General features: G+C 40.8%; 1 protein-coding gene across 1 annotated transcript in view; it reads left to right on the plus strand.

Moving 5' to 3' along the window:
• bnc2 (basonuclin zinc finger protein 2) overlaps positions 1-26,807 on the plus strand; it is a 255,700-nt gene that overhangs the window by 118,835 nt on the left and 110,058 nt on the right.

Below are 26,807 nucleotides of genomic sequence, written 5' to 3' on the forward strand. Positions count from 1 at the left end.
TTAAACTGTTTTTTTTTTCATTCACTTTGTTCATGCCCTTTATGTTTATAAAGGAGAAATTAAATCTTACTATTAATTGTTACACATACAGTACATATGTGTTCAAGTCATTGGATTCCTGTTGCTTCAAGAAGCCCTCATTTCTAGGTTTCCTTCTGCATGAACCACACTATGGTAGCCTGATTCATAGCTGGAGATTTACACCAGAATAACCAGAACTTTCATTTGAGATTTACAGTATTACCACTCAAGATTCTTTGAAGGAGCAATTTTTCTAATTAAGAAAGTTTTGCACATAAAGAAATGAACAGCACTTCTGAGAAAATTTGTTGTCAGTTTTTTTTTTTTTTTTAGAAAAAAAGCTTTATTCTACTTATAGTATGGCATCATGAGCATTGCCATGTATACATAATAATAATTTTCTTAAAGGGGGGTCATCACACACAGTTTCTGACAATCTCATGTTAATCTTGAGTACACATAGAGTAACAATGCATCCTTCTTATCTCTGAAAAGTATTTAGTTTTATCATATTTATAAAAGATAGATATGCTAAACTGAGTCTTTCCAAAAAAAGCTGAGCTCCTGGAGGTGTGCCTACTGTCAGTGCCGTGGACGGAGCTAGAGCATGCGCAGCTTTTGTGTAGAGACCATCTACTAGCTGCGACATCATTATAAATAAAAAGGGAACAAAAACACGCCGATTGCCAAGAAAACACAGACATCTGATGCAGCTTAACTCACCGCCCCCGATCTGCATACCGATCTTGTTTACAAAGTATTCGTCACCGAAATCCCGGAAACAAACAAACATGCATGCAGAACTCCGTTGCTGCTTCGGAAAAAACAAACTTCATCCACTGTTCCCTTGATGCTAGGTTCTTTGTGAAGCTGAAAAAGGTAATCTTTCCCTCACAACAAAAAACACAGTCCTTCGGTGACAGGAGCGTCTTTTCATTTCAGAGGCTGCGTCCTTCGGAGGTCGCATTTGAAGGCTGAATACTTCATCAAGGATGTCATTTTTAAGAAAAGTAACCGTAATAAAATTGACTGATATGCATTGAGGTGTAAAATACTGTAATTTCTTTCTTACGCTGCAATCTATTGCTTATTTTTCTTAATTGAGACTGCCTCAATGATGTATGCAGCCTTCAAAGGGTGCAGCCCCTGAATTGTTGAAAAATCTCTCTGCCTCTGTATACCGAATGAAACGCGTTGATGGGCATGCTCTTGCTCTTGTTTTGGGTGATGTGTGTGTGCACGCTTATCAGGGAGAAGTGCCTATACAAGGAATTCCACTCTCTTTTGACGTCATACAGGCCATACTTGGAAAAAAAACTCTCAGAAACCAGAAGTAGTGTATTTGGCACAGAAATACTCATACACCCAACTCGTGTTTTTAAACTTTTGCCATGTTTAGCATGAGAATACAACTCTTTAACAGTGTAAATAAGTCAGAACGCGTGAAATAGCATTACCCCCCCCTTAATAAAGTGACAGTGGCAAAACACATAATATGCATAATACAGACACAACATAACAATGGAGTCAACAGCATAGTCAAAATGTCCAGCAGTCCCTGCTTGAGTGTTGAAACAAAATTTGACGACCCGTAGCTCCCACAACACAGAACAAGGATAAATCAAACGGTGGGACGTCAGCACTGAACGCGACTCTTCGACACAGATGTTCAGGGGAGAGAGCTTGCAGCAGACCAGTGCAATGCAGCAGCCAGCTGCCTACCAGCATGAACCATCAATGAATGAAAATATGGTAATAATAATCTAGAAGAAACATAGACAAAAGGAAACAAAACAAAAGATAAACAAACAGCTTCTGTGTGAAACAGCAGCAGTTATTAACATATATCCACACCGATAACTGCCTGTATAAAATCAAAGATTTTAAATCTTTTCTATTGTAAAATCCAGCTAAATGTAAGCAAAAACTTGCTGAATGCAACTTTAAACTCACGGAATGAGTCTTCTCATTCGGTTTCCTCTCTTCATTCTTTTCAGAGACGTTGGAATATTTGGCTGATGAGCAAATTAAGGGCTCTAAGGATTACGTGGAAAGAGAGAAAAAGATAGAATTATTTTGTAGGTCCTAGTGGAGCTTAGCTCAGCATTGTGACCAAGACAAAAGACGAGAATTTTAAAGACACAGAGGGTCATTCTCAAATCCCAAACTGCTGGGAAAAAAAAAAAAAACATCACTTAGAAATTGCTAGTAAATTTCACAAATAATTACAAAGAAATGGCAAGTAACACATTGAATTAAATATGAAATTTTGATGTAGAAAAACTGAAATAGTATGTTTTTAAATGATCCTCAATAAACTTTATTTACAACTTCGAAAAATATTTTTTGCAGTGTATATGCATGATAAAATGTGAGAATAATCAGAAAAACAAACAAATGATTGCCATAATTTAATATACACAGTTTAAAATGTTCAAAGATTTGTAAGTAACTAAATATATACATACATACATATTTTTTCCTTAAAAATTTATACATAATCCATTCTGTTTGGAATTTAGTGTGGCATCAAAGTATTTCAGGAGAGCTATAGAATGGTGAGACATGAAAATTTTAGTGAATGTGTAAAAGCATTGCTTTCATCCCTATCTCGTCATTGACCTTGTTTACCAACACTGACATAGATCTGCTATCTCAATTTGCACTCAGTGCTAGAGTGTGGTCCTGTTGGTCTGAATTATGCATGATGTGCTACAGCAAATGTGTGTCACCAGCTGCCTAAACTATTTCACACATTGATAAATTTGTTAAGTAGCAGAAATACTGGTGTCTGTGACACTGCTGCTTCCCCTGGGGAAGGCAAGCCGTCACATGTTGGCAGAGTACACTGCAGCGGGCTGGCAGACATAGGTTGCCTGGCAAACAGAAATGGGTCATTTGCATGGTTCCTGCCCCACCATTTGTCTTTAAATGAGTGCACTTCACACACTAATGATTCCACAACAGAGCTACCCATGTCTCGGTGGACCAGAACTCTAAGTTCCACTTAGAACAGATTATTAGGCTGTGGCACAGGCTTAAAAGCCTCGGGGAAAAAAAAAGAAAAAAAAAAAAAATCAAGGAATACTGAAGTCAGTGGAGCACTGCTCTACACACAAACACTCTTTCCATCTCAGCTGAATCTTCCTTTTCCCTGACTCCAGCAGTGACTTTTTTTTTCCTTCTCTCTAGACAGATAAAAGTGTGACTCTGTATTGTACTATATTGATTTAGTTTCTCTGGTTCTACACATGATTCTTTTTTATCTGTCACATAAAAAGAAAATAAAAAAAATAAATAAAAAATAAATTGCTTAGACATGGACAGGGAACAGTCCAGCACTTCATTCATCTATATACCAATGTAACTTCCATGTTATTCCCAGCTCCTGCGGCCGTTGGCAATTTCACTACCAGGAAATTGCGTTGTTAGTCTCTTCATAGGGCTGGAGAAGTATTGTCTGCATGTATCTATTTATCTTAAGGAGTTTGTAGCTTAAAACAATGTCTGGGTGGTTTTCTCACTTGCATTCATATTTGTTCCCGTCTTTTGAATTATGCATAAACATTATAATTTGTATAAACAGTATGACACTTTTATGGGGACCAAAAGAAAATACATCATCAATATCAGTGCTGGGGGCTCTGGAGTTAAATTTAACATGATCAAATATACTGTTCAGTTACAACTACTTAGGGGCTTTTACCAAACCCAAAACAACTCACCACTTTAAAACCCATTCTTTCAAATGTACAAGCATCACTACCCTTACCCAGATGAATAACAAAAAGAATCTTTTTATTTCACCCTAAAGATGAGAACATTTAGGAGTTTTTGAACCAAACAACATGATGAGCTTTTTATTATTATAAAAAAAGGATTAGAAATGACTCAGTAGGGATTAGAAATAATAAAAATAAATCCATGATCGATTAATTGTTTTATTAATAGTTTAATCGATAAAACTTATTGATGATCGATTAAACAAGGTCGTCATTGGAGTGTTTTGAGGTCTCTACACATCATTCCTACCCACTAGACTTGTGCCGATATTCGGTAATGCGATAAATCGCGATAATGAATATGCACGATATTGTAATCGTTGGCACTTCAGAATACCGTAAATAATAATTTATTACCAATTATTAATTTTTTATAAGGCAATTAAGAATACTTTACCCATCAATCGTATAAAATGCACAACACCGCTGTATTCTGCGTCAAAAGGACTCGCGCTCAGATGTAAACAATCCCAAAGTGCACGAGAAGCACATGGCGGAACCAGTGAAGGAGACGAGCTGAATGAAAGTGCGCGTTCACTCTCTGACAGCAGAGGGCGCTGATGGAACAGCAGCGTGCAGCGGTTACCACGGAAACCGTGCAAAGTAACTGCGCTAGTGAAGTTTTTAAAATGCTTCAAACAGCCATTCATTTTTTTGTAATCTCAGTGTTGTTCATCACAGCACCAAATACTGAATACTTACAAAAGACTTATAAAAATGTTTAGGTTTGAAAATAACTATCCTTTTATTTTAATCTGGACTACAACAAAATGTTAAGAAATGACAATAAAAATGCTTATAAAATATTAATTATTATTAATTAATGTTAATTTCTTAGTTACCATTTAATAACATTACTAAAATCAAAAGAACTTATTTAATGGACCTGAGATGAAACTAACAATGATCATTTGTGTTTCTAAACTAACATTAACAAAAAATAACACTTTCTGTAACAAATATAGCTATTGCTCAATCTTAGTTAATGCATTAAACAGAGTAAAGTGTTATCTGTTGGTCTTTATAGCCTTCTTTTGCATTTTAATCTGTTTGAAAATTTCAGTCAGAGTTGTTTTTGTTTGATTACAAAAAGAGTTCTTAAACCTGTTAAACTATGACAAAAATGGTTTTGCAACTTATTTTAATACCGCGATAAGACCGTATACCGTGATAAAAGCTTCATCAATTAATTGCAACATGAAAATTTGATACCGTCACAAGCCTACTACCCACTATACCCAGCCACCAAACACTGTAAAAAATATTTTCACAACATTTTTTCTTTTTCAAATCAACTTAGATAATTAATGTGGTTCAGATAACATAATATTTTGAGTTTCTCTTGATTAAATCAAACACCTTATTTATATTTACTCTTTTTTTTTTTTTTTTTATTTCAATGAACTCAACTGTTGGTTTAACTTGGTTTAAAGTTAAACCAACAATTCTTTTTTTTTTTTTTTTACAGTGTACCCGAGATCCAATTTCCATTGACTGAAAACACTGTCATGATTGTGACGTGATCAGATCAGTTTATACAACAAAAAGTTGAGAAAACTCAAAAATCTCCTGTAAAAACAAGTTGAGAAAACTCACAAATCTGCTGAAGTTTGTTGCCTTAAACTTTTAAGTTTCCTCAACTTTTGATTTTTTGCATGACACTTCATGATCTATGCATTTTGCTTGTGTATTGGGCTTGTTCGGGACCATCTACTATGGTTTACTAAGCTTTCGCAAAGTTACTAACCAAAACACATGAAGCTTGTTAACCAATCATTAACCATAACCAACAAGATTATGTTAAATTAGAATTAAATGAAATTAGAATGGAAAAGTGTCTATGACCCATTAAAAATAAAATTTTTATTCTTCCAGGTTTAGTTTTACATGTGCAAACAATAGCATGAGGATTCACGTATTGTCACATCACACAACTGCAGCATTTCTGTGAACGGAGAAAAACACAATACAATCATTTATTTAAAAGGAATAAATACACAAAATATATAACAAAACAAAAGAAAAAACTTTCAGTTCATGCTACAAAAACAAGGAAACCAAGATGGCAGAAAGTGCTTTTATTTTTATTTTTTATTTTTTACAAAAGCTCAATGTTTTGGTTTTAAGTGTACACGAATAAAATGAAACACTTTACAGTTTTATTTTTAATTGACAAACATTCCTCTGCCAGCTGTCTCAATATAGAAATGTTAAAACATTGACAGACATGCTCTTTTTTAGTTGGCACTTAAATCAATAATAATGTAAATAAAAGGTTTTTAGTACAATAAAATGTTTTTTCCATAATAGTCAATATAGAATTTTATTATGCTGACTTGTATTTGATGATTTGCAGTTCCTCAAATTGAAGTTTGAGTTTAGAATGCAAAATGCCTCAGAGTCTAAAGGGAGAGGATTTTCAGTTGGGACATAATTTAATATGTGAAATGCAGGCTGTTTTCAGTGGAAATCAAAATGCACAGGATTACTGTCAGGTGTATTATATGTAATCATTATCTTTTTTTCTCCTTTTTTTTTTTTTTGGAATACAGTTTCTTGATTAAAAATTTCAGCTTCACTGCCTGTCTAATTAATTACTGGGGCCATTCTGAGCAGAGCTGCTGCTCTAATTAGTCTGAAACTGGCGCTGATGCTGATAATTCTGTATGTTACAGCTGTCACTGGCCTCTCCCTCAGGTGCCCCGTGTTCAGCACACGCGCATACCGGCCCTGCATGGCACGGGACTACCGTGAGGCAGAGCTGCTCCAATTGTCCACTGACCTCTTGCTGAATTGCTAATCAAGCATTGCGCGACATGAAACAATTCTGTTACCAAATAGAAGCAATAAAAGAAACCAATAAGAGAAAGCAGTGGGTTCATCCTCTCATTTAGACACTTTCACACATGTCATCTTATAGATAACACTCTCTGTTCCATGTGCCTTCTATGTACCACATGTGCAGACCTGACCCCTGTGAAAAAAAATACACATTACATATACTCTTTAAAAAAACAAATTATTACAGAAATAACTTGATTAACTTAATGTATTTTCTAATTCATCTTGTGTGTATTTAAATATATTTGTAATTACACCTTCATAAAGTTGTAATTTAGTACCGTACATTTAAAATATATTCATTTTAAATGTGATATCAAATAACACATAACAGTTAAAATTATAATCAAGTATGTTACATTACGTGGTTTAGAATGTAAGTCATCAGATCAAATAAATGTACTTCTTTAAAACACGACAAATTATTATTTAAAACAAAATTATTTAAAGAATAAATTATTAGAAAGTGCCATTTTTAAAAGTGCACTCAAGTGTGTTAAGAAACAATTTCATGAAAGTGTCCTCCATTAAAGTTCGCTTAAATGGCATTTTATTAATTCATATTATATTATGTGAAAGTAGTTTATTAAAAATACACTTTTAAGATTTGAAGTACACTACAAGTGGACATTCAATACATTTAGGCACACTTCATTTTCAGCACACTCTTTTTTTTTTTTTGCTCAAAAGCTATCTACTCACAAGCAATTTCCAATGGCTTTTCCACAAGCACTCTCTGTTTGTCCTTGTAGGGTTAATAATGCGCTTTTAAAAAAGACCCTTGGAACAGGGAACACTGATGTAGATTTGTGAATTAAGCTTGACAAAAAAACAAAAAAAAAACAAAAAAAAAACTTTTAACTAGTTGCTTATTAGCATACATATTACTAGAATATTGGCTATTTATTGGTACGTATTAAGCACATATTCTGCATGCCCTTATTCTGCATTCTTAATCCTACCTAATACATAAATGTAACTTCCTTACTAACTGTTATTAACTATTAACTATAAGCAGTAAATTAGGATTTTATTGAGGGAAAAGTCGTAGTTAATAGTATATATGTGTTCCCTATACTAAAGAGTTACCAAAAAAAAAAAAAAAAAAGTTAATTAAAAAGGCATAAGCTAGGGTTGAAGTTATAGCTCTAATTCATCTGCTTCTTTTCATTTTGCATCTCTACACAATGAATATCATAAGGGACATGACTAAGGCTCACAGCTAATTGTGATGTCCCTGCTGAAAAATCTAGTATTGCTGGTCACCAGGAGAAGGTATGTTTTGCATGCTCGGACCATAGGGTGGTGGTTGCTGGTTTGCTGATCCCCAGCATGGGAAGCGGAAGTGCTGGTGGACCAGCTACACCAGCTTAGTTTTACTTGAAAACAGCATGACTATGCTGGTACACGAGCTTTATGCTTTTCAGTAGGGGTCATGCATGCTAAGTAAACAAGTCAAAATAAAAGCACACATGGATACTAGTTATAATCTTTAATATGTTGAGGAAATCTTTAGAGGCAACATTTGCAGTGGAAGTGTGCTACAGAAATGCTGTCTAGATTAGTTGTTTGTTTGTTTGTTTTATACATGATGAGCACTACAAACTAATAAGTGTAAAAATTATCCAATAAATGTTATTTATGACAGTAATGAATTTTAATAGTAAAAGACAAAAATAAGGCCTTTGTTTGTCTAAGTCATGTTGTATTTCATCCATCTCAAAGTGCTTTATTCAGTCAATGTTGTTAAAGTCCATTCACATATAAAACTTCCAAAAATATAAACGTTAAAAACTCAAATGAGACCTTGGGTTATTATTTTCCAAAGCCTGTTTCTGACATTTTGTCGACATGAGTAATTAATTTAGTCCCTTTTTTGGGTAAGTCCAAAGAGCCCAATTAACATGCCTAATGTTGCTGCATCTTGTAAAAAACATTGGTTTTTAATACCTGGAGAATAGTTAAATGACTTCCCTTCATTATTCAAATGTCTATGCAAAGTCGCCACATGGGGATGGCACAAACACGATAATCATGCAAAAAACATGAATGGAGATGGGGAATGGGGGGGAGGGGGGGAGGGGGGGTATGCTGGGGGGGGGGACTTCTAGACACCACAGACATTCACACTTCCAAGTAATTTCTTCTCTTTGGTCCCCCATACAATAAAAACCTTATGATCCTATAATCATTAGCCAATAGGCAACACATTTTATTTTATGAATTATTTTTCTCTATTTGCTTACTATTTTATTGCAGTTTTATCTCTGTGCTTGGCTGAGTGTTTTAAATTGTGTTATGGTGAATATTGTACACCTTATAATGTCAACTAGACCTTTGCAGATAAATGTATTTGCTAGTTTGAATATTTGCTTGCAGTTTATAAACTACACATGTGCTTAGAGTAAAATTATGATAAATTAGATAAAACAAGTTGCAATTAGCAGGAAAGCATGTGGATGTTTTAGAAATAAATGTTACAAGCAAACAATCTTGATGCCGGAAGCCAAGAGTTGGTGTTGAGGGACAATTTATTGTTTATTTTAATATGATTTGACGAAACACTTTTGTGTTCCGTTTTTAAGTTTCACAGTTAATATTTGTTTTTAATGAGGGCGATAGGCCCCCATTAAAAGCAGTGAAAGCAGCATTTGGCTGTGCTATCCACTTCATATTGCCCTACAAAGTAAATATTACAAAGAGGTAACACATGTTGAGGTATGCTCAAAATTCAGCACATGCTGAGGTCTTGGATTTGAGGCAGACCCACAGCGTCAAAAGAATGTGTCCTTCCCAAATAACTGTGGCTTAGTGAAACCTTTTCACCAAGGGAAATTTGCTCTTCCAAGATTTTTAAGAGATTTTTAAGTAAACACATAAATAAGGAGAGAGTGGAGTCTAATGACTGCTTGTGTTAATTCACTTGTGTGTGTACACAAGATCGAGGGATTGTGAATGTGCTAAGCCATATATGTGCGCGCACAAGAAAAAAAAAAACAGTTTGTTTTGTTTTTCCCTTACCTCAGCACATCTGAGAGAGGTTTTTGGAACTGCAGAGCCATGTCAAAACAAAGATGGCCAAAAGAGGCTGGAGAGGGACAGGGGCCTGAGAAAGAAGGAGCCACTGAGAAGGCAGCTGGAAACATAGAGCGTGTGGTTTCCCCCTGAGTACAGCTGCATTCACATGTGTCTGACTTTCTTACTTTCTCTCTTGGTCTCAGTCTTTCTTGCTCTCTTTTTCTCCTGTTCTCTTGTTCACTCTCAGAGGAGACAGTCACAGCTGGTTGTACTTACAGCCTTCTGCGGTAACGTGTGTGTTTCATTATCCTTGGACGTGTGTTTTGCACCAGTTCTAGTCATGTTATTGTTAGGATGTGGTAAAATTATAAATATGGGATGCAGATTGGGGGAGGGTGGAAGTTGGAGTCGATGTTGGGTTGGGGGGTAGGGGTAGGGATATGTGACTCGTTAACTCTGGGCCACTGCTTGTTCTCATGACTGTGTGGCAATGAAAGGTCTGCCACAATTTGTAGTGCTAATGACTTAATACTGCACAGCCTAGAAGACGTACAAACATCCGTCAATAGCTTTATAATTGCATTGGGCCATCTTAGTCAAATGAAGTGGACCATTGTAGGATCTAGGGAGTAGGGTGGTAATTTTGTTGGGTCGATTGCAGGATGGCAATCAAATCCTTGGCAAACATTCCTCTTGCATATGTGCAAAAAAAAAAAAAAAATCTACTGGATTGGACAATGGCAAAATTAGACAAATAACATTAATCCTTAAGTCCTTAAAGCACACAAAAGTCATTTATTTACTGCAAATTCCAGTGTTAAAGACATTTTATGTAATATTGGTACTCCAAAAAATGAAACAATCAGTGAATAGTGAATAAAAGCACAGTCTTCTTGCAGTGAATGACCTGTGACAGGCAGATGGTCTCGTCTCCTCTTCATCCCCTCTCTATCTCTGAACTTTGTTTGGCCTGATAAAGAGTGTGATGGACTTTCATTGAATCTCCCTCCCTCATGCACACACATACACTCATTTCAGTATATATACAGACCGCCAGAGCATGGTGGAGTGGGAGGGACAGTCTCACAGTTGTCACTGTGGTCATGTAGGAGTGCAAGTGAGATCAGGATGGGTCTCTATCAATATATTCTCTTTCTCTCTCTCCATTACTCTTGTCATTCATTTCCTGTAACAATCTGCTGCACTTTATGCTAATGAAGAAACACAGTCTTAAAGGAGCAAGGGGCAGCTGTCAGAAGTTGGCATTGCAACATGCAGACCCAGGTAATGCACACACAGAGGCACTTTTACTACTGCAAATATTACAGCAATGTTAGGTTAATCAAATTACATTCAGTTTTCTCAAAGCAAGACAAAACTATGCAGTGTAATTTTTTTTTTTTTTTTTTTTTTTCTTCAATGAGTCACATTAACATTGTCGGGTAGATAAATTACTATCGATAATAGTAATTAATAATTTTAAAGCGCTCAGTGACACTGCACTGAAAAAAAATATATATAGATTTCAAATGTTTAAATTAACAAGACACACTGCGTATTCATACATTGTATGGCATAAATGTAATAAAACCAAATCCAGTACAAGTTTTTGTAGCATTTCAAAATACCCAAGAGAAGAACAATTCATTAAGAGGTGAATTTAAATAGATTAAACAATTGTTCTTTTGCATGGTGTGTTTTGAGATTATTTTGAGAGTCTATAGAAGAAAAATCAGAATATATTCTAGAAGACCCAGAGGTCTTGTCTGTATGTCTACACATCCTTGCTGGTCCTGTGTAGTCAATATGTAGCTGTCCCCTCCTTCTGGGGTCAACCTGGGTGCAAAATGCTTGTGCTCTGACTAATGCTACTACTGTGGTGGTATGAGGAGATCCACAATTACACTGAAAACAACATTCAACTGTTGCTTTGCTCTTTGTTAGTCATGTGGAGACTTTGTTTTATATAATTAGAGAATGTCTGTGTTTGAAATACTGTGTGTGTGTGTGTGTGTGTGTGTGTGTGTGTGTGTGTGTGTGTGTGTGTGTGTGTGTGTGTGTGTGTGTGTGTGTGTGTGTGTGTGTGTGTTTGTTTGTTTTATTAGACTTGTGTTCTTTGTCCAGTTTACTCTAGTCTTGGTTGCTATCCCACACAATCTCTTGTGGGGTAATCAGAGCAGGTGGCAAAGCCTGCTGGGAATGAGACTTTATCAGCAGAAGACTGATAAGAGTCAAGGAAAAGGCTTGAAACATGCAGAGTGTGCTACAGATCTCTGTGTTTGATTTGTGACAATATGTATGTAATACATGGAGTAGGCTATGTCATAATACATACATAAAAATACATGTTTAGCTTGCACAGTTTAAATGAACAGGGAGTAAACGTTTCTTGATGTTATGCAGTATTTTTTTTTCTTCAGAAATACTTTCCATTTTGTGTGAGGGTAATAAATCAAGAGAGAAATGCCTGGAACTTTGAAAAGTGATCAGCTTGAAATGTTGTAAGTGAAATTTTGTAAGTGAACAGTTAGTATAACTTGAACAAGAATCAACTTACTTGTATTTTGAGGAAAATTTGTTCTACAGACTTAAGCCGAGTTCAGACTGCACGATTTTCAAAGTAGTCGGGTCACTGTTCTTTTCACACTGCATGACTATGTTGGCCAGCATTCAGTCGCTGCTGTGTTCAAACTGCACGATGGATCGGCGACAGAAGGTTTCACACTGCATGACTTTACAATAGGAAGAATCGCCGACAACTCTGTCTGGCACGCAAACTACGTTTCACAACCAAACACACGCGAGATGTGACAAGGAAACAACGCGATATCACGCGTGCAGGACCGGAGTTGTTAGTATTATTATTATTAAAAATGGTAGCCCGCAAGAAGCTTGCAATATGAGTTGCCTGTGCGCTGATTTGCAGCGAATATAAGAAAAAGAAAAGAAAAATATGGAGGAGGAAATGGTTTGGGAGACTCAGATTGTGTGTTCTGCAACAAGAGTTGGAGGTAAATAAATAACTTTTCAATGTGCTGCTGTTGCGGATGGTCAAGCAAATGTTTGTGCTTTGTTTCTGTTCGATAGAATTGTAATGTTTATGTGAATGAAGCCATGCTTGCTGATATTGTGGTCTATAACTCCTCCCTGAACTCCCAGCTGCTCTGTATCTTGCTCTCTCATTGGCTGTCGGTCATCGCCAATGTAGTTTTCAGTCAGAACACTTTTCACACAGCAGGATTTTGAATCGCCGACAGGTCCAGATATTTAGCATGCCAAACATCTCACGGGTGTCGGCGACTCGTCTGCGATTCTCTCAGATCGCGTCTTTGCTCATTCACACTGCGTGATTGTCACTCGCGTGAACGCGCACCGATTTGCCTGTGATTTCGGGCATTTGTCTGCGATTTCTCAAAACCTGTCGGCGAGCCAAAATCGGGGCTAAAATCGTGCAGTCTGAACTCGGCTTTATAGGCATTAGTAATGGTTTGCATCTATAAAATCTTGTGCAACATAGTCAGCTAACATAGTCTGCTGAGGATTGTCTTTGAAACACAGCATTAGCAACATGCAGCATCTTTACAGTATTTGCATGTTTATTACAATGATTTGCAATTTTAGACGTGCAGTACACACACAAAATACATGTAAACAGATATGTTTTATGGACAGACCACTTGCATTGAACTCTGATTCATCACGTGGCTTTTTATTGTGCCACTTGTATCATTACTTACAGATGGTACATTGAACATTTAAGAAAATAATTCACATAATCATTTCCTAGTCAAGTAAATAACAAATAGACTATTTATTATGTAAAAAGATATAGTGTAATTACAAACAACAAGAAAAAAAATAACAAAATAAAACCATTAAACTTAAATTTTTGCCATGTTTAAAATTCTAATAGAGAACAAAATACAACTCTGTAGAACAATTTATGTCCACATGTTTCAGTTTTATATTGACTATGAATTCGCATTGAATGATTCTGCACAGCTGGCCTGCATGCACAACTAATTCAGTATATGTATATATATATATATATATATATATATATATATATATATATATATATATATATATATATATATATATATATATATATATAGCTTGTCCTGTACAATATCACAAAATATTATAGTTAATCATTCATTAATTACAATTTATGTTTGATAAATGTACATAATAAATATAATTACACTGAATATTTGCTAAAATAACTTATTTACTATTTATGTGATATCACTAATATCAGTATTATGCTATTGCTAAATTTGCCAAACAATTCAATTGAAACGCTATGAACCTCTCTCAACAACTCTAAAAGTGGTTTTGTTAATATTACAGTTCTCAAACAGCATCCACCATGTTTTTTTCTACAGAGTTTTTTCTTTTTTTCTTTTAATCTTTATCAATTTGAATGTTAACATTGACCTACACTGTCTGAAAGGAAGCGCACACACGCACAGCAGCTCTCCTGTGTGCTGGGGAGAGGTATGTGAATTGGCGTTGTCCAAAGAAGGCCTGTCCACCATCTGGCCCAGGAATGTGCAGCCCCAATCAAAAGAACTGACAGAGGTCTCTCTTTGTCTGAATGCTCTGTGCCTCCAGATAGCTATAAAACACCTGGATCAATCAGCGGGTGACAGCACAGAGACAACGAGAGAGAGAAAGAAGATCAGTCGCTGGCAGAAGCGGCTCACCTCCCTCCCTTGTCCTCCTGAGGCGGCCGCATGCCCCCCTCCCTGTGCCCCTCTATCCAGCACTTTGAACACAGTTATGTCTCTGGATACTGCAGCAGGCTGTCACTGGTTTGATCTCTGTCAGCTGAGTCTTTGAGAGGAGTTCACAGGGTCCTCAGTGGTCCAAGCAACAATCGCCCTGGACTTCTCTTTGTCTCTCTCTTCCGTTCAATGTCCACTCTGCACTGCCTTCACTCTGATTGATGCCCAATGTGCTTCATTTTTAGCTGGACATGTCTGCACTGATGTGAATAGCAAAGCAGAATTATTACTGAGCTGAAAGAATAAACTCGCTGACTAGCACATGCTGGGTCATACCTATAGCCAAAAAGGATGTTGCTCTACAGTCCATAAATGTTCAAAGAAGTTTTTTTTTCCCCCTCTCTCATAATGGTAAAAAAAAGTGATGCTCATAATTAACTGGTTAACCTTAAACCGACAGTAAGAACTTTGACTGATTAATACTATTGGTTAAATGGTTTAAAAAGTATTTATTTCAAGATGTTTTTGCTACATGGTTAAAAATACAAAACTGGGTTTTTGAGGAAAACAAAAAACAAAACAAAAAACAAAAACAACAGATAATTTGTGTAAGTCACATTTTATTATTATAGCCACATTAATGTAAAATAGATTTACATATGTAAATAAAGCAAAAATGTTTAGAAACAAACACCATATAAACATAGCTATAGGCTATTTTAGTTCCTCTCACTTCACAATAAATTCTTTAAATTTAACGGTATTCAGAACAGAAAAAGAATGGAAAATAAAAGTAGCTACAGGCTAAATGTCAATCCGAAATGAATTAATTTAAAGCAAAACTGACAACCTTGCTTATTCGGCATGAATCCAAATGTTTCCATATTTGTTATCTGTCGTGATATTGACAATAACTGTGATATTCAAAACATGAAATATCAATATTGTGTTAATTAAGAGTGTGACAATATACTGTAATATATTTTACCACAAAGTATCTTACAGAAAACGTATCCATTTAACGTAATACAAGCAGCCAATCAAAATAAGAGTTTCAGAGAAGGCCAGCAGCCAATAGCATTTGTTAACAGACTTTGCGCGTGGTCAGCATGTGAGACTTGTCAGGACTCACAGTTTTGTTATTTTTCCTTTGCAATGTGCTGATATGTGTGCACAATCGTATTTTTTGTACTTGAGTTTGAGATTTGTTATTTCTGCAGGTTTATATTTTAAATGGCTGTTTATGCACTTGTGCTGTTTTGCACAATATTTAATGTCATAAAAGGCAATGCTTTTGAATCATCCCTTGAATTAGTAACTACGAGAAAGAATCATTTAGATTCAAAGTGAAGAATCTGACTGATAACTTTTTTTAAGGTTTGGGAAATCATCTCAGGTTACACATGTAACCATGGTTCTCTGAGAATAGGGAACGAGATGCTGCATCCCATAGGGGTCCCTATACCAGTTACAACCATAGGCCAGAGCTTCTCAAGAAATGAGTCCTCAAGGAAGACTCTAAGAGAGGAAGCCTAGCAACATTCATACTCATGCCAGCTACCAAAAAGGGCTCACAGAATACTCAAAACTTCCAAAAGCAGCCCTGGAGAGAGGAGACCTCAACAAGAGGCCTTACAAGACTCTAATCCAAGGGCAGTGCTGGGTTGAGTCCAGCTGGCCCATGAAGCTCCGCAGATTAGAGGCCTAAATCATATCTCCCAGATTGAGAGGGGGCCTAACACACTCAAACTGCCTAGCCGAACTCTAGGAGTGGAAGCCTCAGCATAAAGACTGTCTTATCGAGAGGAGGCCTAAAAACATTCCACACTCAGGACATTTCACGAGGAGGCTCAAAGAAAGCCTGCAACCCGTAACTAATATCCAGCGGAGCTCTAGAGAGTAGAGGCCTCAGAGAAGGCAACTCGATGGCCTGACGATGCTCAAATTTAGCCAAGGAGGCTCACAGAGAGCCTGACAACTTAGCTAATAAAAGCCGAGCTCTAGGAGCGGAGGCCTCAGTATAATGACTCTCTAATCGAGAGGAGGCCTAACATTGCCCCACACTCAGGATGTCTAGCAAGGAGGCTCACAGAGAGACTTCAACTCAAACTGTTACCCTGGTGGAGCCCTGAAGAGCGGAGACCTAAATATAACTCTCGCTAGCAAGAAGGGGCCAGACGACACCCGCAGTAGCCAAGGAGGCTCAGAGAGAGCCTAACAACTTAGCAAACGTAGCCGAGCTCTAGGAGCAGAGGCCTCAAATGACAACTCTCTAAATCGAGAGGAGACAAGTGATTTCACAGGGGGATTGTTTAGGGCTCCTAATCGCCATTAAAAAGTTTGAAAACCCCTGATATAGACAATCTTGCCAATTCATGAGCAATAAACAAACAAACATTAATTTTAATAATGCAGTCTGTTGCCAATAATGGACCTTACAAAAACACATTATGGCTGTCCCAAACCATCACATTGTAACGGCTTGATTTTTCTATATAATACAATATTATATTATATAATATTATATAAAGAATTGAACTATTCTGTGTGGGATTTTTTTAATGATTTTTTTATAGAATTTCTTGATAAATGTGCTTCATTTAATGACTTCTGAATTAACTGCTTGTTTTCAAAGATATGATTTAATATCACTAAGTTACATCAATGGTCAAATCAAAAATAGCACATTCACTTTAAAGTTAAAAGTTACAACTGCATGATGTAATCAGTGTTTGTGTGTACGTAGTACGTATGCTGTAAATGTTTTTGCTCAGGTGGCCAAAATGAACCGAAACTCAGCATATAGCCTACTGCTTGTCGCTCATTTTTTCTTTTGTTTTGTTAATCTGTAAATGGTTTAAGCAAAATATTTATTTATTTTATTTAGGCTATATGATTTTTTTCTGTTTTTACATTTTATAGTAAATATGGTTGGTAATAAAAAAAAATGTCTATGATCCAAAGTTCACATAATATATAGCCTACAATTATAATGGAAAACAGAAAAGACACAGGTAATAGTTAATTTCCAGTCAGACTGGACAGTGGGAAAAGTTGTAGACTAAATAGTCAAACTATTTAGACTATTTTTAAATAGTCAACCTACCCCCCCCCCCCCCCAAAAAAAAAAAGAAAAAAAGTTGTCTGATAAGACTAGTAGGATATCTCCCAGCGATTCAGTTGTAATGTTACATTAAATATTACAGCTACTTAAGGCAGGTAGCCTGTGCCATGATAACAAGATTCAGGCCTCGGGTCAATGGAAGACTGTTTCACTACAATAATATCACAGTTGGCAATGCAATCCCATTGAGTAAAGCACAGAAGGCCCAAAGCCTGGAGAAAATTCAGCTATATTCATTATTTATTTAACCATCCTTATGCCTCTTATGTGTAAAATGACACAGCAATGATCATCATCAACTCAATGATATATATCAAATATATCAAATATATTAAAATTGGTTTATTCCATATAAAAAAATGGTCTATTCACACAAATGCTTTTTAAACATTCAAGCGCCACAAGACAAACGAGAACGTGTTTTTTAACCTTTTTTTATACAATTTAAAAAGTTGCTGTGTAATAAAACATATCATGGTTCACTGCCTGTTTTTATTTGTTACATGTTTTGCTGCATACCTTGCCTGCACATTTATGGCAAGATATCGACAGCATTTTGAAAGCTAAGCCTTGAATAAGATCAAGTCTTGTGGGTGGCAGAGAGTACAAGATGCTTTTAGTGCTTGCCAGCAACCTGGCGTCAGCAAAGTTGGTCTGTGAGGTGTGTGTGTGTGCTATGGTGTAAATGTTACAATGGAATCAATAGAGGTGGTTGAATAATGCTTTAGAATCTGAGCTACAGGTTTGCCCTATAATCATACATTAGTTGGGATCTTCTCATATAATAATGGCATGAGGAATGCTTTAAAAGCTCTTCTATACTGCACTGGCAGCACACACACACCACTAAGCTGTTAATTGAGCTCTTAATTAATTAATTAATTAATTAATTAATTAACTAACTAACTAACTAACTAACTTACTATAACATAAATTGTCAGACCCCACATTTGATGTTTCCATTTTTTTTTTCATCTATTGTTTTTCTCTCTCTCTCGCTCTCTCTCTCTCACACACACACACACACACACACACACACACACACGCACACACACACACTTATAATGTATTATGTGATAAATGACTGTGATACAATAAGCCTCATTCTTCAATGAATCATACATGTTTAGATCAAATGCCCATAAGTCTTTTTTTTTTATTGTTTTTTTATTATTATTATTTCCTGGGCATTTTAATATTTGCATGTGCTGTATCAACAAATAACACAGCAAAAGGCTTAATGTAATCTTTAGGATTTATCAATTATAAATAATCAGTACAGTAACATGGACTATACATACACAGGGCACAACAGAATCACATAAAAATGCAGTTACGCAATGTCAAAAATTATCAAAAGATAACAATCAGGAAGATGAAAAGCTTTTTTTTTTTTTTCACTTTTAAATTCATTTTCTGAAAGACCTTGACAGCAGAGGTGTGAAAGAACATGAACATGGCCTCTCCACCTTTCCTCTCTTCCTGCTGGAGTCTTTTCAGTGGCGGAGTGATTAAGGAGATGTCTTATCACACAATGCCATTGTGTTGTCCTGCCAGGCTGGCTGTCTCGTTGGGACACTTAACCCCTCATCGCTAAAAGCTTTTGGGGTCAGCTCCGGTTCACTCTCCACATCAAGTAATGGCGGCTTTTGTCAAAACAAAGGAAATTCAAATGGGGCAAAAGCAGGCCATGTTTCAGGTGAGAGGAAGGAAGAGCTCATCTAAATGCCCCTACATGAATATGGCACAAGACACAGAATGGATGCTTATTAGCACAGTGTCAGTCAGCATGACAGTGCAACATGAGCGTGAGAGCATTTAAGACATTATTCACATTAATGAATTACAACATTCTTTGAATGAAAAACATATTTTGGAATATTCATTGCAAGAAACATTGTCTTTAAAGGGCACTTATTATGCAAAATTCACTTTTACACAGTGTTTGAAAATAAATGTGTGTTGGCAATGTGTGTACACAACCACCCTACAATGATATAAATCCACCCACTCCTTTTTTTTTTTTAATACCCATAAATCATAAGCAGTGTCTCAGAACAGGCCGTTTGCAGATTCTGGGCAAAGTGGCATTACTTTGTACAGGCCCTGCCCACGACTTCTGATGGACTCTGCCGTATAAGCATAGACCCCGTCCTGAGTGAGTTGTACACTGTCCACCATTTTCTCCAGGCCGGAGCAGCTGTAGCGACAAGAATGTATCATAAGCAACCCAGGTGTTTTGTTGTTGGATGTAAGAGTGAACATAACAGTCTCCATGTATTCCTGACATCAAAGCCACTAAAGTAGATTAGTATTATTTTTGAAGGGAATGTGCCCCCATATGTCTAAATTCTTTTATTTGTGCGTGAATCATTTTGCACCAGACTGCTTTGTGAATGAATGTCAATGCAAAGGGACAATATAAAACACAGGTTTTGCTAAAACGTTGTTACTCAAGTATGGATCACTACCAACTGTTTCTGTGTACTTCACTGTGTATGTTGATGATAATGCAAGGGAGAGAAAGAGAGTTTATGGATAATATTTTAATGCACACAGGGTTTTTCCTGGCTCAAAACAAGACAGAGGTGGTAAAATCCTTGTTCCATCTCGGGGGCCCGGGGGCATGTTTAAGTTTGTATACAAATCAGTTCATTTTAACCTTCAATATTAATGTAGTACAAACTGATTCCCATGTAGGCTATATTTTACAGCATTATTATTATTTTTTTTTTCTCGAGAAAATTTACCATGTACTGTACGAGATATACAGTATATCCAAAATAACTGATATTGAATCTAATTGCAAGCTTGTGAATCAAAATGCATAACTATGATGACAAACTGGCAAGAAATGGTGCAAAACAGAAAACAAAACCCAAATAGGGTGATATTGTGACATACTGATAAGCTTCATCTTTTCATTATTGTTAATAACAGTTGCAACTTGCACTCTTAAATGTGCTTTGAAAATTTCCAGCTGATAAAACCTATGCTCCAAGGACCATATTCATATAACATCTAAGGATAAATGTAGATCTTAACTGGCTGAGTTAGATGGTGATTTAGCCAAGATGGTGACACTAAACAGTAGAAAATCAGTCCAGTCTCTCCATCTGTAAATGTCATTGGCTGTTAAAGTCTTGTGTTGCATATAATAAATTGACATGTTGATAACACACACATAAGCAGTCTTTCAGAATGCTTTCAATGACATGTAGCCTAGATCAGTTGCATACTATGGATTAGTGAGTGTGGTGGTGCTTATGGGGTGTCCCTCTGGGATGAGGCTGGGAGGGAAAAATCACAATATACTCACTACAAAAAACGTCTCGGTTACGTATGTAACCCTCGTTCCCTGAAGGAGGGAACGGAGACGTACGTCAGTAGTGACCGACGAATTGGGATATCGCTAGAGAGCCCCTATCAGCTTCGAGAGAACTAAAACAAGCCAATGGAATTGGCGTGCGATATTTGCATAATGCGCACCTCCCCTAACAGGTGGATATAAAAAGGGGGGCAGATGCAATCGCACTCTGTTTTTCGCTGAGGAGACAACCGGTGTCCGCACTGCAGCGAGGGTACAGAAACTGTGGCGACGGGACGTACGTCTCCGTTCCCTCCTTCAGGGAACGAGGGTTACATACGTAACCGAGACGTTCCCTTTCAGTCGGTCACGTTCGACGTACGTCAGTAGTGAACGACGAATTGGGATCCCAACTAAAACGCCACAGTTACGAAACCCCTTCCAGTGCCCAGCGCAGGCTCTAGCCGCCCGTCGCACCAAGGGGACGGAGAAGGGGGCGAGCTTACGCCGGGAAGTCTACTGCTGTTCCGATATACCCACTAAGTAAACTAGACTACACTGGGGAAGCGAACCCGTAAGGAACGCTGCGGAAACCACTACCTACCCAGAGGGGAAGGAATTTACATGGAAAACATATGGACTGGCCCGCAGGGCAGAACGCATATGAGTCCCTGGGATGGCTCCACCTGAGTAGGGGGAGACTCATCTGACAGGAGAAAGCAGAAGCTCTGCTAAGGGAAAGACACGGGCTCACCGTAGGGAGTAACCGTGGACAATACACATATGGAATCACTCACGTAGAGGGATTGCAACATATGGAACCCAACCAACAGACAACATCGAAGATGGATGTTGGTCTGGCATCAGACACTCCGCAATGCCCGAGCCGAAGGTGGAGGAACTCGACAGGGTTCACCAAACGGGGAACACGACTGGAGTCAACAGATGCACATATCCTGCCCAGGGGGCGGGAGTGGCATTGCAAGCCGACACGAGCACAGGTTCAACGCGTCTACCGGCTGGTGGAAGCGAGTACACGGGAAGAACCAGCTTACACGTAAGCTAAAAACCCTAGCAAACGTGTTGGGTGTCGCCCAGCCCACAGCTCCACAATCTGTCAGCGAGGCGCCATGAGCCAGCGCCCAGGAAGAGGCCACTCCTCAGGTGGAGTGGGCTCTCAACCCGAACGGGCAAGGCACGCCCTGGGAACATAAGCCAGGGCGATGGCATCCACTAACCAGTGGGCCATCCTCTGCTTGGAGACAGCCTTTCCCTTCTGCTGGTCTCTGTAACAGACAAAGAGCTGATCTGAGGTCCTAAGCTTCAAGTTCTATCCACGTAAACACGCAGGGCGCGAACTGGACAGAGCGAAGCTAGGGCTGGGTCTGCCTCCTCCGAAGGCAGCGCTTGCAGGTTCACTACATGATCTCTGAAGGGAGTGGTAGGAACCTTGGGCACATATCCAGGCCGGGGTCTCAGGAAGACGTGAGAATCCCCAGGCCCAAATTCCAGGCACGATTCGTCGACCGAAAATGCGTGCAGGTCCCCTACCCTCTTAACATGAGGCCAATGCAACCAGGAGGACGGTCTAAAAGACAGTACTTTTAACTCGACTAATTGCAAAGGCTCAAGGGATGACGCCGAAGTTAGCTAAGAACTAAGGTGAGATCCCTAGAGGGTAAGGAGGGTGGGCAAGGAGGAATCAGACCCCTCGCCCCCCTCAGGAACCTGATGATCAGACCGTGTTTCCCCAGGGCTTGCCATCAACTGCATGGAGATGTGCAGCGAAGCGGCAACATACACCTTGAGGGTGGAGGGAGACAGCCTTCGCTCCAAGCCCTCTTACAGGAAGGAAAGCACAGATCTGACCGAGCATGATCGGGGGTCCTCTCGTCTTGCGAGAGGAGCACCATTCAACGAATAGGTTCGACTTCAACGCATAGAGGCTCCTCGTGAAGGAGCTCTAGCGGAAGTGATGGTGTCTACGACCGCCTGCGGGAGATCACCCAGAACCTCCGCATCCCGTCCAGGGACCACACGTGGAGGTTCCACAGGTCGGGACGCGGGTGCCATAGGAAGCCCCATCTCTGAGTCAGGAGGTCCTTCCTCAGAGGAATCGGCCAAGAAGGGGCTGTCGTGAGGAGCATTAGGTCCGAAACCCGGGTCCGAGTGACCAATATGGAGCCACTAACAAGACCTGCTCCTCATCCTCCCTGACCTAGCACAGGAGCTGTGCGAGAAGGCTCACTGGGGGAAAACGCATATTGCGTAGGCCCCAGGGCCAGCTGAGTGCCAGGGTATCCGTGCCGAGCGACTCGCCGGTCAGGGAAAACCACTGGCCGAGGGCAGTTCCTGGGGAGGCAACAGGACTACCTGGGCCTCGCCGAAGTAGTGCCAGATCAGCTGGACCGCCTGGGGATGGAGCCGCCACTTGCCCGCAAGTGGAGGCTGCTGTAAGAGCTCGTAGGCTGCACGGTTAAGCACACCTGGGACATGAGTGGCCTGAAGCGACCTCAGATGCTTCTGACTCCAAGCAAGAGATGGCAGGCGAGTTGCGATATGCGACGGGAGCGTAGACCAGCCTGATGGTTGATGTACGCAACGGCCGCCGTGCTTGTCCGAGCGGACCAGTACGTGCTTGTCTGACAGCAGCTCCTTGAAGCGGCCCAGTGCAAGACATACTGCTAGCAACTCGAGGCAATTGATATGCCAATGCAGTCGAGGCCCCGTCCAAGACCTGAACCGCATGCCCGTTGTACATGGCCCCCCATCCGGTGGTAGAGGCATCTGTGTGGACCACAGCGTCCAAGGGGTACTCCCGCCCGCAGGAACAAAGGGTCCGACCACCGGATGAGGGTAGGGCGGCAGCTCCGTGTCACGAGGACACTGAGCGTGCTGCGCTGCCATGGCCATCTCGGGACCCAGTCGCGGAGCCGGTGTTGAAGCGGCCTCATATGGAGCAACCTGAGCGGCGAAACGCGGCTGCAGATGCCACATGCCCCAGGAGCCTCTGAAGTCTTTCAGTGGGGCCGCCGTCCTGCGCTTGAGCGAACTCAGGCAGTTCAACACCGACTGGACGCGCTCCTCAGAGAGGCGCACAATCCAGGCGACCGAGTCTAGCTCGAGACTGAGAAAAGAGATCCTCTGCCCGGGGGCGAGTTTGCTCTTGTCCCAGCTGACCCAAAGACCCAACAGGCTGAGGTAAGCTAAACCATCTCCCTGTGTACGCACAACTGCTTTGGGAGCTGGCCAGGAACAACCAGTCGTCGAGGCAGTCGAGAATGCGAACGCCCTGTTCCTTGAGGGGAACAATGGCCACCTCCGCAACCGTGTAAGGCGTGGAGCGACAGGGCCAGCCCGAAGGGTAGGAGTTTGTACTGACATGCTCGACCCGAGCGCAGAATCGAGACATGAAAGTATGCATCCTTCAGGTCGAATGCTGCAAACCAAACCCCGGGACGGACGCACTCGAAAATGCGCTTCTGCATGAGCACCTTAAACGGCAGCCTGAAGGTACCGGTTCAAGACGCGCAGATCCAGGATTGGCCATAGCCCACCGCCCTTTAGGGTACAATGAAGTAGGGCTGAACCTGACTTCAAATCGGCTGGAGGGACCGGCTCGATTGTATCCCTCGCCAGGAGGACAGCAATCTCCACTCGGAGAACAGGTGCAATGTCCAACGACACCTAAGTGAAGTGGACACCCCTGGACGCCGGAGGACACCGGGCGAAATGAATCGCATAGCCGAGTCTGATAGTACGCATGAGCCAGCGGAACGGGCTGGGGGCACTAACCAGGCCTCCAGACACCGAGCCAGCAGAACCAAACGCACCACAGACGTACCGGGGGTGGGGCAGCGAACCAGAGTACGGGGACCCGACTCGGGCGGCGTGGTAGCGGCCCAGAGTGTGATCAGACTCTGCGAGGTAGCAGTGCGTATGGGAGACGGCACACGGGGCGCGGCCTGCACCAACACACTGACACCTGCTGGCGAGGTGAGAGGGGGCTGGGAGTAGCAACGCGGGGCACTGCACATCACCAGCCACACTCTTGGGACGTAGAGGATCGGAAAACAGTTCTTAGTGGGTACCGCTGGACTCCGGAGAGCCAGCGGCGGAACAGACCAATTCTCCACCCGGCCCTCCTCCGGGGGAGAAAGAACAGTTTACGTCAGCTCCAGGTCGCCATATCTCCAGGACCGTCTCCCGCTAGTCAGGTGACTGCGGGTTGAGCGGGCTGGGTTCAAGGCCAGTTTGTGAGATGAGCGCATCGAGAAAGCACACTTTGACGACGGCACATCCCAGCAAGACTCGCCAGGGGTGTTTCTGGACCACCATGGTGGACATTGTCTGGCCAGGGGCCTGCGCTTTGATTTGCATCCTGCGTAGCTCAACCCCGACTCAGAACTACCCACATGCAATGAGTGCTTTGACCTACTGCAGACTTGCCAGGGGCCAAGACTCATGCAGGGCAGAGGTGGTGTGCCCGTAGCACTGCCACCCCACCCTAGGGGGTAGTGAGAGAGAAAAAACTTGTAGTGCAGATTATGACCCTCTTGGCGTTCCATATTAACGCCAAAAAAGTTAATAACTTGGCAAACTGCCAAGTTTTTTCATACACATCCGGGCTAAGCCAGGGGGCGGGGCAAGGCGAGTACGCGTTGCACGACACCCCCAGGGGCCCGGGAAAGCATGGTTGCCAAGTCTGAATCCGATTCGGCATGAGCACGCCACAACCGTGGGACGCTCAGCCTCATCTTCATGTTCAGAGCCCAACAATACTCTCTCCAATGTAGCAGTCGACATCTGATCCTCTGCTGGAGCCCTGACTAAGATGTTAGGTCCTCCATATTTATTTTAAGGAGGACCAGCAACACAAGCAGAAGCTACCAGCCATGTTGGACAGTGAACGTGGCCGCCCAACTGGACGACACACGGCACCCTGGGCACCGACGTGGCCATGTATCTAAACATGATCCACCCACGAACATAGTCACAACATGTTTGCGATGCACTAGAGGAGTGGGGGGCCCACGGAGAATGACTCGGCGGGTATTGCCCCACTGTGATCCTCTGGTCACCCAGGCTTATTAACCAAAGTAGCACTTTTCTGATTCAGAAAAATAACTAGATCGGGGAATAAGTGAGGGGACTCCACCTCATTAAAGGCAGCCGAGTCTCGACCGTGCATCTAGAGCGCCAGACAGCGCGCAGGGTTGCCGTGGCAACGCGCGCTGTCAGCCGGCAATTCGACGGCACACGGCGCGCTGAGCGCTCAAGCCCTTACGAGAAAGGCGAGCAAACAACGCGCCGACGTGGACATATTTCCATAAGAAAATATGACCACCCACAAACACAGTCTCAGCACGCTAAGCAGACATGAGAGAAAGTGATCGTGGCCGTCAGAGAGGATAGGAAACGACCGCCTCCAGAAACGCACAGACAGAATGACATCTTGAAAAAGACGCAGTGTCTGTCTGTGAAGCTCTTTAGAAGGGGAAACTTCAGCTCTTTTGTGTCGAGACACACAGGGAGCGTCACGACGTGTTTAGAAAAACACAGGAGGAACCAGACCAAATCGCAGACCAACCAGTGGAATTACAGCGGAACGCTGGGAAAACAGTAGATGTTTCCACCCGGCTCACTCCAACTCGCGACCTCGCTGCAGGCGTCGTCACACCAACACAAGCGCCGAAACTTCTTCAGAGGCTTGAAGTTCAAACAGCCGCAGGACACCAGGTAGGCTCCGAAGCGAAAGACAGAGTGCGATTGCATCTGCCCCCCTTTTTATATCCACCTGTTAGGGGAGGTGCGCATTATGCAAATATCGCACGCCAATTCCATTGGCTTGTTTTAGTTCTCTCGAAGCTGATAGGGGCTCTCTAGCGATATCCCAATTCGTTGGTCACTACTGACGTACGTCGAACGTGACCGACTGAAAGGGAACTAGACTATACCACTGAAAAAGGGGTATCTGAGCAAGT

This window comes from Chanodichthys erythropterus, chromosome 12 (genome assembly GCF_024489055.1).
Source record: "Chanodichthys erythropterus isolate Z2021 chromosome 12, ASM2448905v1, whole genome shotgun sequence".
NCBI classification, from domain to species: domain Eukaryota; kingdom Metazoa; phylum Chordata; class Actinopteri; order Cypriniformes; family Xenocyprididae; genus Chanodichthys; species Chanodichthys erythropterus.